This window comes from Cottoperca gobio, chromosome 16 (assembly GCF_900634415.1).
Source record: "Cottoperca gobio chromosome 16, fCotGob3.1, whole genome shotgun sequence".
In the NCBI taxonomy this organism is placed as follows: Eukaryota; Metazoa; Chordata; class Actinopteri; order Perciformes; family Bovichtidae; genus Cottoperca; species Cottoperca gobio.
In genome coordinates this window covers 17,597,789-17,610,782 of record NC_041370.1, presented here as the reverse complement: position 1 = coordinate 17,610,782, position 12,994 = coordinate 17,597,789, and the positions used below count along the sequence as shown (strand labels likewise).

Here is a 12,994-nt window from a genome sequence, read left to right as displayed (position 1 = left end):
CAGCTCTTGGACGGTGACTTGGTATGACCTGATTCAGCCTAAATTAAATAGAGTGGAAATCATTATTGGATTATTTTTATTATTGATTTATTATTGATTTATTTTTCCATCATTTTGGTCTATAAGATTATGGAAAATAATGCTAAATGTCTATCCCAGTTTCTCAAGGTCCAAGGTGACGTCTTTAAATGTCTGGTTTTGGTGGTCCAGAACCATAAGATATTCAGTGTTGTATGTATATAAAACAAAGAAAATAAATCTCCATATTGGAGAGCCTTAAAACAGCATGTAGCACAGGGAAATTATATTGACGATTATCAAAATAGTTGGCGGTTAGTTTTCTGCTGTAGTCATTTTTACTTAAGCACATTTATGAGTGGTCTCTCTCTTTCACTCTTTCTCTGATTCAAATTCAAATATGCTTTATTTGCTTGAATGGATTTTAGCCGCACTCTCACTCTCTTTTGAAGGCTACTTGTTCAGGACAGAGGGCAGCACGATTTGTTTGCTATGTTCCCTCTCTATCTCATGTCCTGACAGGATGATGTATGTCTCGTCCTTGGCAGACATGTGTAGGTGATGTATTCCACTTGGAATGCTGGGAGAGTGGAATAAGGAAAGGGATGTCCACGTGCCAGGCACAGAGTGTGGTCCATTCCAGGAAAGAGCTTTTCTGTCGTCATGTGGAGGCACACATCACCATTTCCTTGCTTCTTGACAGATGAGATAAAATTGTGCTAGAAAGGCAGAAAGTACGGTTTGCTGCTGGACAAACGTGGATCCAAGACTGTTGGGGTGTAGTAAAAAAAAAGAAACATAAATGGTAATGAAACACAAGCGGCCCTTTATGGTGATGGAGATGAACAGGGTGACCTTCATGAAGGGAAGTAACAGAACATTGATTCAAAATCAATTTTTATGGTGTCTTCACACTTTGGTCTTATTGAAGTGGCTTTTCCGGACCTAATGCAGTTTTTTTGGTACATTTGCTTAAGTGTTAAAGCTGCTTTTATACTAAGGACGTGGAAAAGTGCACTCTTATCCACCTCAAACCATTGTTCAGTTTTCTGCAACATCTGCTGCTATATAAAAATGTTTGGATTGTTTATGTATGACAATATTATACCAGATGTGAAAAGGCGTTCAGTGATATATAATGTGAGTAGATTTAATATTTTATTTGTTTCTCTACCAAATCCATCTTAAGTGCCACTGATGGAGCATCAAGGGACAAAGATGAAACTTTATGGAAGTGACTCATCATTCAACAAGCCAATGTTTGCGTGACGCATGAGGCCCATTTACAGTCCTTTCAAACACTCCGATATGTTGCTTGCTCGGTGTGGCAGGGGCTTTCCCAATTATCCCTCATGTACAATGAATTATGTTGTGAGGGCTACATGCAAAATTAAGTGGCACTCTAAAATCAAGGCCACCCAAATCCTATGGGCTCTTAATCCTTCAGTCATTGTGGAAAATAGACCTGCCAAGCCCACGTACACGGTAAAAATGAATGTGCATGACTCTTGACTCTGCCACAAAATATATTTTTTCAAATGTAACGTGTTATTTTTGGAAGGGAGGAGTGGATTACAGTACAATAATGCATGGCCTTAGTGTTTTAGTTCACTGATTCTTCCTGAAGAGTTGGGCCACATGAGTGTGATTGTCCTTGTATCTTCTCAAAGATATTTTGGCAATGCATCATCATCACCGTTGGGGACGGTGTTGTGCTGTGTTCATGTAACCACACTTTGCAGCATTGAGAAATTACCAGCCGCCATGTTGCAGGGCTTGGCTGGCTAGTGACTCAGATCATCAGATAAGTGGCACACAGCAGGCAAGCAGCAAGTATCCGGTAAAACACGCACACACACAGTTGCGTTAGACTTTCTCGCTGTCTGTCATTTTGACGGACGGGGTCATAAAACTTCTGTCATAATCCATTATTACCAGTCATTTAAATAAAATGATGAATAGGCATATTTAGTAGCATTAAATTGCCAATTATTCATTTACTTTTTAAAATAATTAATAAACAGAACAAGCTTCTACACTATGCATTTATAAGGGCATGGAGAGAAAAGATGAACTAAGACACTGACTGTGCGGTCACTTCTCCTGTCATCACACAAGCAGAATCCCCTCCCCCCCCGCAGTTACAGAGGAGGCCACTAAAAACACATTGTCTAAACAGGCAAACATGAACAACGCAATTGTTCATGATTTTAGTTTTTAGTGTCTTTGCCTCGAACAGACAACTTCTCTCGGCTGTTTTAACCCACTTAAGCCATATTTTCTCCAGGGAAGTAATCAGAAGTCGGCAAAACTCTCTGAACGTGGGGTGATGGTGGTCTAGTGGTACACCTTCCAAACAGAACACCGGAAGGCTATGAGTTCAATACCAGGGCTGCCACCATTGTCCCCCTGAGCAAGGTACTTAACCCCAAGTTACCTGTAGTTAGTTCACTGTAAGTCGCTCTGGATAAGAGCGTCTGCTAAATGAACTGTAATGTAATTTCATGTCCCAATCCTGAAAAAGCTTTGTTCACTGGGACGCCGAGATCGAAAAGTGGCTAATGGCATGCAATTATGGATCAGCCACATATGCCGATCCCTGGAATTGTATGCCGCTCATGTTCACCAGCATATAGTGTTTCCGCTTGAACATGGTATGCCACTGTCAGACTCGCACCATTAACCTGATTCATATTTATTTTTCTCTCTTCCTTTATTGACAATGTTGTGCATGCCACTAAAGGATCAGCATATGCTGCTGAACCATAGTTGCGTACCATCAACCACTTTTCGATCATGGCGCTACTGTTCCTGCACCAGCAGAGAGGGGAGGAAGAGACGCGCTGTGGATGACTTAAAGTTATGATAGATCGGCCTCAGTCAGTGTTCTAATCCATCAAAATGATGGACGGTCTTCAGATTTTCCCATCATTCTTTAAAAAAATCGGTCAATGAAAATATTTGATTAACGACCTCTGCGCACGCACGCACGCTATCTCTTGCTGTCCTCTTCGGACTCCAGTTTGTCAGATCAGGGCTTCAACCGAGAGTGTGAGAGGAAAGGGAAGCTCCAGTGCATGATAACCATCAGTACTGTATGTGATAGTCTCAACTCTTCCATGAAATGGTGGCCTTATTCAACCTGCTCTTTGTTGCACTCTTTAACAGATTAATTGGCTATTTAGACTCTTATTAATGTTAAACTCACCAAATGGTGTCGAGAAGAAAACAGAACAGTTTAGCGGAATACAAATGTGGAGTTGGTGGCAAACAAGTAAATATTGTCAGAGACTCGAAGCTGTTTTGTTTGTAAACCACTTTCTGTTTTATCAAATGGGCAAGTTGCTGTGATTAAAACTTATATGACTTAGACTTTGATTTTTCGCCTGTTGGCTAAATTTCATACAGTTTATTTCCTTGTCTCACCCGGTGAAATCTGTGACTTCCCCTGGTGAGGTCACAACCAGAGGGCAAGACAGGAAGTGTTGTCTTTGATCTTTCCCGCTGTTCAAGCTAATTACCTGCCCGCAGCAGCAAGCACTGCTGGCCGTGGAATTCATTAACAGATGGTAAAGCTTTGTTCTGGGCCTGTGTGTCAGCGAGGATACAGAGGAATTCAGCTGCCTCAGAGGGAACTCATGTACACATTCCTCTCTGAGATCAGGTTAACTTGTCCTTGATTGTAATATTGAGAGGTTCTTGACTGTGCACCAGCATTTTCCCATCCATCTGGTGGGTTACCCCACCTTAAAGTAAAAATGGTATTGTTCTAAATGGCTTTTGTTTTCAGATTGTCTAAAAACTTCTCCAGATGTTGTTGGCAGATTGGTAAAAATGGCCATAATGGAAGGGATGGGTTAACATGTAGATGGAGGGGAGAACATAAACATTTTTTTTTTTAAGTTGACTATGGCAGACGTTGAAGTTGAAGCATGACTCTTCGCAAGTAGTTGTAATTCAGCAATGTTTGCATGGTGCTAATATGTTAGTCATGGTGTGCATGTCCTTGTGAATAAAAGGTGAGCGTGTGTCAAGGTGTGACTTGCAGTAATTACTACCCATGTCAACTTCTCTTTGACCCAAATAAGGCTGACTATATCACCTGTGTAACATCTATGTTAGGCTATAGTGTTTTTGTTTTAAGCTGCATTATAAAACTTTTTTATTTTATTTCCCAAATTACATTTTCGGGATATTTTGTGATTATCTGTAAAATAATTGAACGCCTGCGAAGCGCTTCTCAGTAGAATACGTCTGCAAATTTGCACTATCCCTTAACTTTCATTCACTTTAACTTGGACTTACCTCTCATTTAGGTGTCTGTCTGGTGTATCATGGTACCAGTGGAGGATTAGCTCCCCCTCCCCCATGGTCATCACCATTAAGTGTGTGAGGATTTATTAGATGGGTTAAAACCTAAGGGGTGGTTGACTGTGGCAAAGCTGGTCCTCAATTCAATCAATCCTTTAATGAGATTGACTGGGACAGTGATGTCAGTGCAGGTTGCAAATGCCATGACATACAAGTCAAAAGTGTTTGTATTGAGCAAATTGTCATGGTTACCATGTTGTACTAATCAATTTGTTGATTATTGAAGAATTGGACAGTCCTAGTAGTATTTCCTGCCAGGAAAAGTTGAAATGTAGAACTGAAATGTGCAACATGGTGCTGCTTTACTGGAATAGACAGCTGTTGAAGGCCTCTGGATGATAAAGTCTCAATGCTTTGAGAAAAAAGATTGTTTAATTCAACAGCAGGCAACAAATGACGCATTCCCTCTTCATCTTTCATTTTAAAGAGCATTGCCAATGCTTTAGCCAAGTGCCACCAATTTCTACTAGTTGCTGCAATTTTGTGTATCCTCTGGGATGAACTGTAGTATTTTTCCCTTCCCCATCATCATTAGTACTGCCGCCACCCTGTAATCCCTCTTTCCGTCACTGAGGCAATGGGGCTTCGCTCTCTTCTGTGGTCTCGTAATTGTGAGGTAATCATCTTTTGCCGCTTGAGAGCTAAAAGACTGTGTTTACACTTTGTTTTTGGCGTCTCGACGCGGTGAGACTCTAATTCACTCTCACAGTAGCAGAATAAAACGGCTCCTTTCATTACTTGACAATTTTGCACTTTTAGCCATTCACAGTGCATTTGAGGCTGGTTGTCATCAGCAGGTTGGATCAACTCCATTTTCTCTCTTTTCCATTAGGTGCTTTTAAAGGGTTTTTCTCGCTTACCTCTATTTGTGTCTATCCATCCACATTGGTTGAAGTTTAGAGATATTAGCCTCTGAGATGTCTGCCTCCTCTCTAATATAATGAAGGTAAATAACATTTTGTTTGTTTCCACTGGAACTACTTTTACTTTCTGAAGAAATAGCTCTCTTCAAGATGGTTTCAGTGAGGTCATCACCGGCTCTCCTTTTCACCAGCGCACACTTCACATTTTCACATGATTTGCAGGGTGGTGTGACATTTGGTGGGGACAGTTGAGATAATTTCAAGCTGGCTTTGCGGTGTTTTCCCCTACACTGACCTCAGCTGATCCCTTTTTGGATATTCAGCTTTTGTATTATTATGTTTGCCATGGTCATAACTGTCACATGGACACACTCATGGTCGCACACACACTTATGACTCACTGAGCTAGCACATGTAAACAACATAAACTCGCTTCTTTTTCCTTCCTTCCACTACTCACTCTCTATCCCTCTCTCACCCCTGAAACACTTGCATAAGGCCATCCCCTGGTATGTCCTCAAAAAAAACTCTTGCCTGCACACATTCATACATGCACTCCGGCTCGCCTGACACATTACCCCCTCCGATATTGTCCCAAATCAAACCCACACACAAACAAAGGCAAAATGCTTCAATTCAGACTCCTCAGTGCAGGCAGATGCTAGCCACAGCCGTCAGGCTTTAACTAAATCCCTCTCTCTGCATGATGGATTGGATCAGATCAGCCCACAAGTCCATTTGATGGTGCATTGATAGTAAATTCAGCTGATAACATCCCGTATTCTCAACGAAGAGAAACATTACAAAGCCCCCTTCTCCCTGTCATGGCTATTGTCACGGTTGCTTTGCCATTAAAGGGAGGAGGCCGTCTGTGCTGACAGGGTTCTTCACCCTGCTAAAAATATATTTTTTTTGGAAAAGCTGTCCACATGCCTGATACATACACAGAACTCAAACAGATACTTGCATAGATGGACATAAGCATTCATTTTTATTTAATCCATTGTTTTGTTCCTCATTTTGCTGATTACATTTCGGTCTGTATTCTGTTCTCTCTTTTGTTTCCACCTTTTCTCCTGTCTCCCAACATCCCATCCCATCCTTTCCCTTTCACCCCCCCTCCGTTCTCATTCATTCATCACTCCTTTCCTGTTTCCCTCCGCTTCACCCTCCACCGTTGTGTCATTCAATCCCTCTCTCCTCTTCATCACTACCTGCCTTCTCACATCCTTCTATCTCTTCCTCCAACCGTCCCTGCTTGGCCCAGGAACAGAGACATTCCTGACCTGGACTTATCTCTCATGCAGAACAGCATCATCAGCTACGCTCTATCTCCAACATGAAGTCAGTTACATTCCTTCAAGCTCAGGGACCTCTCGGATCAATCTGCTCAACTTCCACCGTTGTTCTGAATGAGACACACTTGCTGCAACTTGTGTACTGTGTATATTCATTCAGTAAGTCATTTGCCACAGCCATGTTGGTGGTTGAGATCTGTAAGTTTGTCTTGCCCAAAAAAGTGGGTTTATGACCTCGTTGGATCCAGAAAGATAATAAAATGTGAGCTATAGTTGAATAAATAGTGGTTGAGACAATACTTTTTTTCTTAAGGGCAGGCTGTAAAAGCCTACACCAAATTACTCAGGGCTAAAGTCCAGTTTGATACAGGATACATTCTTAGTAAATGTATAATCCTTAACAATCATTCACAGCCATTTCCGAAAGAGGGCAAGTCTCTCCCTGCTCGCTACAGTCAAATAAATTGACCCGAACAACTGCCTGATCTGACATCTTTATGTTGCCTGTTTTTACAAGTCAGCCTTGACATTCCGGCGCTAATGGCTGTTCCATTAACAACAGTAATTTCATTATCTCCAACACTCCCTTGTTCTGGTTTTTGGTATCCAGAGAGTACTTCAAAGCATCCCTCTCATCAACTCATCAAGCTGATGGATGGCTGATTAGAGATGTGGGCAGCTTCCTCCAAACTCCTAAAGGATTCAGTGAAATTGAGCAGCTCTTTAATGACGCAAACAATTTCTGGATGCATGTTGATAACTCTGGGTCAGTACTGTATGTGTTGCGCTACTGGAACTAACTCAAAGGCGTGTAGGGCTCCATTTTGAGCAGAGATATTTCTAGAGATGAAAGGTTTTTGCTTTTTTGCTTCTCTTGGTGAGAGAGGGCTTGAGATGGCTGGAGAAAGAAAAAGGGAACAAGAAAAATAAGCGGGATAGAAGATTCCAAGCCTAGTAATTGGGTTAATTAACCCGGGGGTCGTCTTTGAACTCATTAACCAGAGGAAGATGAGTGAGCCAAAGGTGCCTTGAGGAAATGAGTAAAGGCTTTGTTTTTTCAAAAAGTCATATTAGTTTTACTATCATCTTTGCTCCATTGACTCAGAGTAGAGCAGGTTGTGCCCCTTAAACCCCATTAAGCAGCAATGTTAGTTCTTACACCGTTGGAAAAGTGTCCTTATCTTGTAAAGTGTAACACAACTTTGTACTTTTCATCTGTTTATGTGCACTGGAAACAAACAAATCCATTTATTTTCCTCTGTCACAAATAGGACACTTTATATTTTGCCTCGTGTTTATTCAGACAATCACTTCCATTTTCTCAAGTTATCTATAACCTTGCTGTAGTGTGCTAGTGTTCAAGCTTCACCATGAAGAGAGGAAATTCCTTACTAGCATGTTGATAAAGATAAAGAAATAAAGACTATTTAAAGGATACTGGATATTCCATCCCAGAAAATGCTTTCACCAGTGAATAACTTACTCTGGCTATGTCTATTTACATTTTCTTTTGAAACTGATTAAGTTATAGGATAAAGCAGATTGATTAATAATGCACATTCACCCTTTGGGTGGCATGACACAGCCAAGATTGTGTAACATCGTGTAGGTTTATTTCTTTTTCTTCAATTAAATTACAATTTTCCCTAAAGCTCTGCTGCCATCCACTTTTTTTGGCCCAGTGTTATGTCCCCATTTCTGCTCTAGGGGCAACGTTGGTCAGCTCCTTCGCTTAAAAAATGTTGCTCATCTATCTATCTTGGCTGCAGGTAAAACAGCCAAGATTAACTATACCATTAAATACAAGATAGTGCAGTGAATCTCATTCATAATAGTGTTGGCCGTCAATCTCTCCCATCCTAAGGCCAGTGAAGTATTTTAAGCTCCATAACTTCAGGCAAGTTAGTGTCACACTCTTCATAGTCATTCTGGCCACTAAATTGTGCTCTTAGGTAGTTAATACCTAAGAACATTGCATTTTTTTTTTATCGTAGTGAAATTGTAACACACACACACAGAAAAATCTAACATTCTCCTTTTGATTGGTGTACAAAATCCCTGCCGACATCTAATATTTCCACAATCCTCATGGACCTCTTTTCACCAAGGTCTGAAGCACTCGTTCTATACCAGAGGTCTGCGTTCTTATTTTCATCGAATGGCTAATTAACCCCATGCAACATGATTATAAAGAGTTCTCATTAATCCCAAATTATAATGAGCCGTTTGATCGCCTCATGGAGATCAAAACAGTCTTGTAAGGATTGCTCTCATGTCTGTAAAGACACTGTTTGTTGATTTTTCAAATGCATTTGTTTTTCTTTGCATAAGTAAAGCATGCTAGTTTCCCCTCCCTTGGCCTGTCACTATGTGTTGTACATGTCTTTTCAGGGGAAAGAAAGCAGTTGGGTCTAAAGAGGGTCTGGCAGTGTCTATTGAAGTCTCTCTGATGACTGTCGAGATCAAAATAAGGCTTCATGTGTGTTTGCCTTGTGTGTGACATTCTTTCCATGGGTGGCTTTGGCTGTGTGGGGCTTGGATACAGCATACGGTTGTCAACTGCAGTTTTTTCCATCCTTCCCTTTCTCATCCGATGACAGTCACTTTCACTCGGTGCCTTTCAGGCTGAAATTCCTCTGGCTTGAACTCATAGTCTTGGCAACAGCCAACTGCCTATCAACTCGGCTCAACGGAGGAGAGGAAGCAGAAAATGAGATATGAAGTCGGTACGGGATCAGAGAAGGTTGAGCGAGCGAGATAGTTCTCGAGCTGCCATCATTTTCCCCTCTGAAGTTCATCTTTGGGACTTCCCGGTTGTTGAGGATTCTCCTTGTGACCAAGATGAGTGATGGCTACACAATAGACCGGAGGTAGTTATTTTAAAGAATCCAGGTGACTATTACAAAGCATCATTTGTTACTTAACTAAACTACTTAGGACCCTCTGTGGACTTTTGTCCGTCATGGCACATATAAATAAGGCCACAACAAGCTTTCCTATGAAGTTAATCTTTTTGATGATGATTGACAACAGGGGGTCCGTTTACTTGCACTTTAATAATACTTAATTAAAATGACCTGGACCTATAATCCCTTGTGGACACGTCGTCCCAGCCCAGAATACAGTTTGGGGGAACCTACATGAGCACTGTGACTTGTCATTAAACAGCGACAAGTGAAGAGTTGTTATGTTGTAATTGTGTGTGGTCCGCACAGATTACGAGAGACAAACACTTTAGCTGTTCTTCTGAGTGTCCTCAGGCACTTGACGAAGTGAGCCATGCATTTCTTTTTCAAACCATCCATTCTTGTTGCTAGGAGACTAGTTGATCTTTTTTTTTCTTGACCTGTCTTGCTTCCTGTTATACTTTTTCTCTTTCTGTGAATTATATTGTGTTTCTCTCCTGCAATATTAATAGATGACATTTAATTATATTCATGAATTAATAGTTTTATATAAAGATAGCATAACCAAAGGTCTCCCCTCAGCAATAAAACAAAAGGTGATGGTTTACCACTTTGCTGTCGGGTCCTTTCTCTTTTTCCCAACGAGAGATATTGAGACATGATACATAGACATGTATCATTATGGATCTGCCTCCATGTTTTTATCAAGGCTCACAATATTTTAAGTTAGCAAAGCCATTATGTCACAATGCCAAAAGCTTACTTGGATGTAAGTAACTCCAGTTCTATGAGTAAGAGCCTACTAATGGACTTTGCTAATAGAAATAAAATGTGTCCCCTCATGTGATATAGGTTCCTACTGGCAGTGCTCTGCCCCAGTCGACCTCTACTTTAGGCCCTTGACTTGCAGAGGGTGCATGGTAAGAGTTTATAGTTAACGTTTCTCTTGCTTGCTAAAGAGCTCACTTGTAATGCACTTACAAGCTGTTACCCCTCTAAAGCACACAGGACTTTAAACTCCTTTTTGGCTTCTCTCCACGTGTCTTTCTCCCTCACTGTCTCTCACAGACGCATACAGCGTTCACATAAAGTGGTCATATTCTAAAAGATGGTAGTTTTCTAACCAAGAGCACAATTGCATGGTCAGGGATTGTCAACAGTGTGGTCACTCTGATTGAACAGTTGGTTGAATCTTCAGTGAATGTGTCCACCACATGCAGGCTGAAGCTTTGTGCAGAGCTCTAAAGTAGGATACATTGTTCTGCAGTTTGGTTTGGCTTTTTACATGATCTCAATTTATTTTTTGAAGGTCAGGATGATCAAAATAACACCTATTTAAACAGATTTTGGTAAGCTTGGGGAATTCCTGTGCTATCAATTTGAAATGAGTAGGTTTTACATTATATGGGGAAATTCTATTCATGATAATTTGCATGAAATACCTTGTTTTCAAGGTCGATGATGACGGTACAGTAGAGCATGATGCTGCTGTGCCACTTTAGAGTCTGTTGTTGAACAGTCTTCTGTCTCCATATTAGTCCTGTAGTTTTAATAATAGTGTTATTACAGGATTTGTTCTTGTGTTAGCACTATATCATAATAGGGAGTTTGCGAAATAACTAATTCAAGCTCAATGGTGTTATTATTCAATAATGACCAAGCTGCTATATGAGACTGCTCACCAGAAGCCATCTGCATGTTTGAGTACTGATAATATGGGACAAGGCAGGATTTACCACATATCATGTAGAGTTAATTGCTGTGAGATGCAGGGTATGACTAATTTTTCCCTCGCATGACATTTATCCAGATTTTATTTTATTTTAAATGAGACCAATCTGTTGAACACCTACAGTGCATGCATGGGCAATTTACAAATTTGGGCAAAATCAAACCTGACAATGCACACCAAGAGAGTGTTCGAAAATATCTTCTTCATAAACCAACTAATGAAAAAAAGAAACTCATCTTTAACATCTCCACTGACATGCGATAGCATACTGTGAGGCTGCTCCTCCCCCACATGCAGCCATCTGGAAGAGTAGAGAAGAATGAAGGTATGCAGGGAGAGGAACATCTGGTCTTTCCTGAGTTCGCGCTGACAGGAAATGGATGGATAGAAGATTTACACCAACCCAGGCCCTGATATGGACCTATACTTTTGTTTTTATAGGCCTGAAAAAAGGTCAGTTATGCCTCTGGCAGGATTATTTGTTTGTCATGCCTAATGATGGCCTGTCATATCTGTGATGGAGTCAGACTGGTGAATCAGATTGTTTCATAATGGATGCACAAATCAGAGCAGCATCTGTGATGCTACCTAGCCTTTAGTATTCTTTGCTTTAGCCTACTAATGTGTGCTTTGTGGATTATAGTTTTCTGTGTACATTAGTGTATTACTATAGATGGCATGAAGCTTAACTGTAGCTTTTATGCGTTTTATGGTTGTTAATCTTCTCTAAATGTATCGTAGTGGCTGTTAATTGTCAATGGTCTGTAGTCTAAAGTGGGATTATCCAGATATTGCATAATCAGCTAAATTGAAATAACATTGCAGTTGATATTTTACATTTCACTCATTTGTGACACCCGTATACTGTAGAAGAACAAGAGATGTGTGTGTAATGGTTATTGCAATGGATGGTGCCTAAGAGAATTCCATCATGTGCTCTTCAGTCCATGCAGAGAATAAAGTGTATGCTTGTACACCAGGAGTTACTTCAGATGTTACACAACCCTGACTTCCACCAGAATATGGTTCGTCAGGCCTCTGAGGTCAGCCCAAATCTTGTGAACTCAGTTTTCCCTCAGAAATATTAGTTAGGCAAACATCCACACTGTGAGGATTAGGGACCCGTGTTTTTTATCTTGCAAATAAATGGTTTCTGATCCATCTACTTACAAAGATATTGCGTTGTACATGCATTGCTGCTTACACCTCTAACCTAACAACATGTCAGTGTGCTCTACCTATGCAGTGAAATGTTCCTGGTTAGTATCTAAGTTCCAACAGGACTGTAACACCAAAACAATTTGATGTTTGAAGGGGTTTTAAGGCTTCTTCTTTTTTTTCACACCTGGAAAAAAACTAAAAAATAGCGAGTCGAGTACCATGCAGTGAAACCACGTCATACGTGCCAACAAACTCAAATTCTTGTTTCGCAGAATTTTGGGGTTATGAACCTTGATCATTGAAAAAACAGGCACGTTTTATACTGGTCAGATACCTTTTTTGGTATACATTTAGAATGTTTCAGATTGATGCACATAAGGCATAGCATGGAAAAGTGTTGTACTAGATAACATATTGTATTAATTGGTATATATTGCTGTGAACTGCCACACTGACAGCAGCGCTCTAAGGGACACAGCCTAAGGCATAATACATCTATGCAATAAAGGAGAGCATAGGAAAATAGCCCCAGGCATACCCTGTATGCAGACACAAATGATCACTCACTTTTACATCCATATTTGCTTTCTAATGTAAATGTGTCGCAAATACAACCGTACATGCTCGTACACCTCAAATAAAATG

At 40.6% G+C, this 12,994-nt stretch overlaps 1 protein-coding gene across 2 annotated transcripts in view; it reads left to right on the top strand.

The window, feature by feature from the left end:
- The window catches only part of LOC115021154 (exostosin-1a-like), a 36,572-nt gene that overhangs the window by 10,415 nt on the left and 13,163 nt on the right, over positions 1–12,994 (top strand). The window lies entirely within an intron of this gene.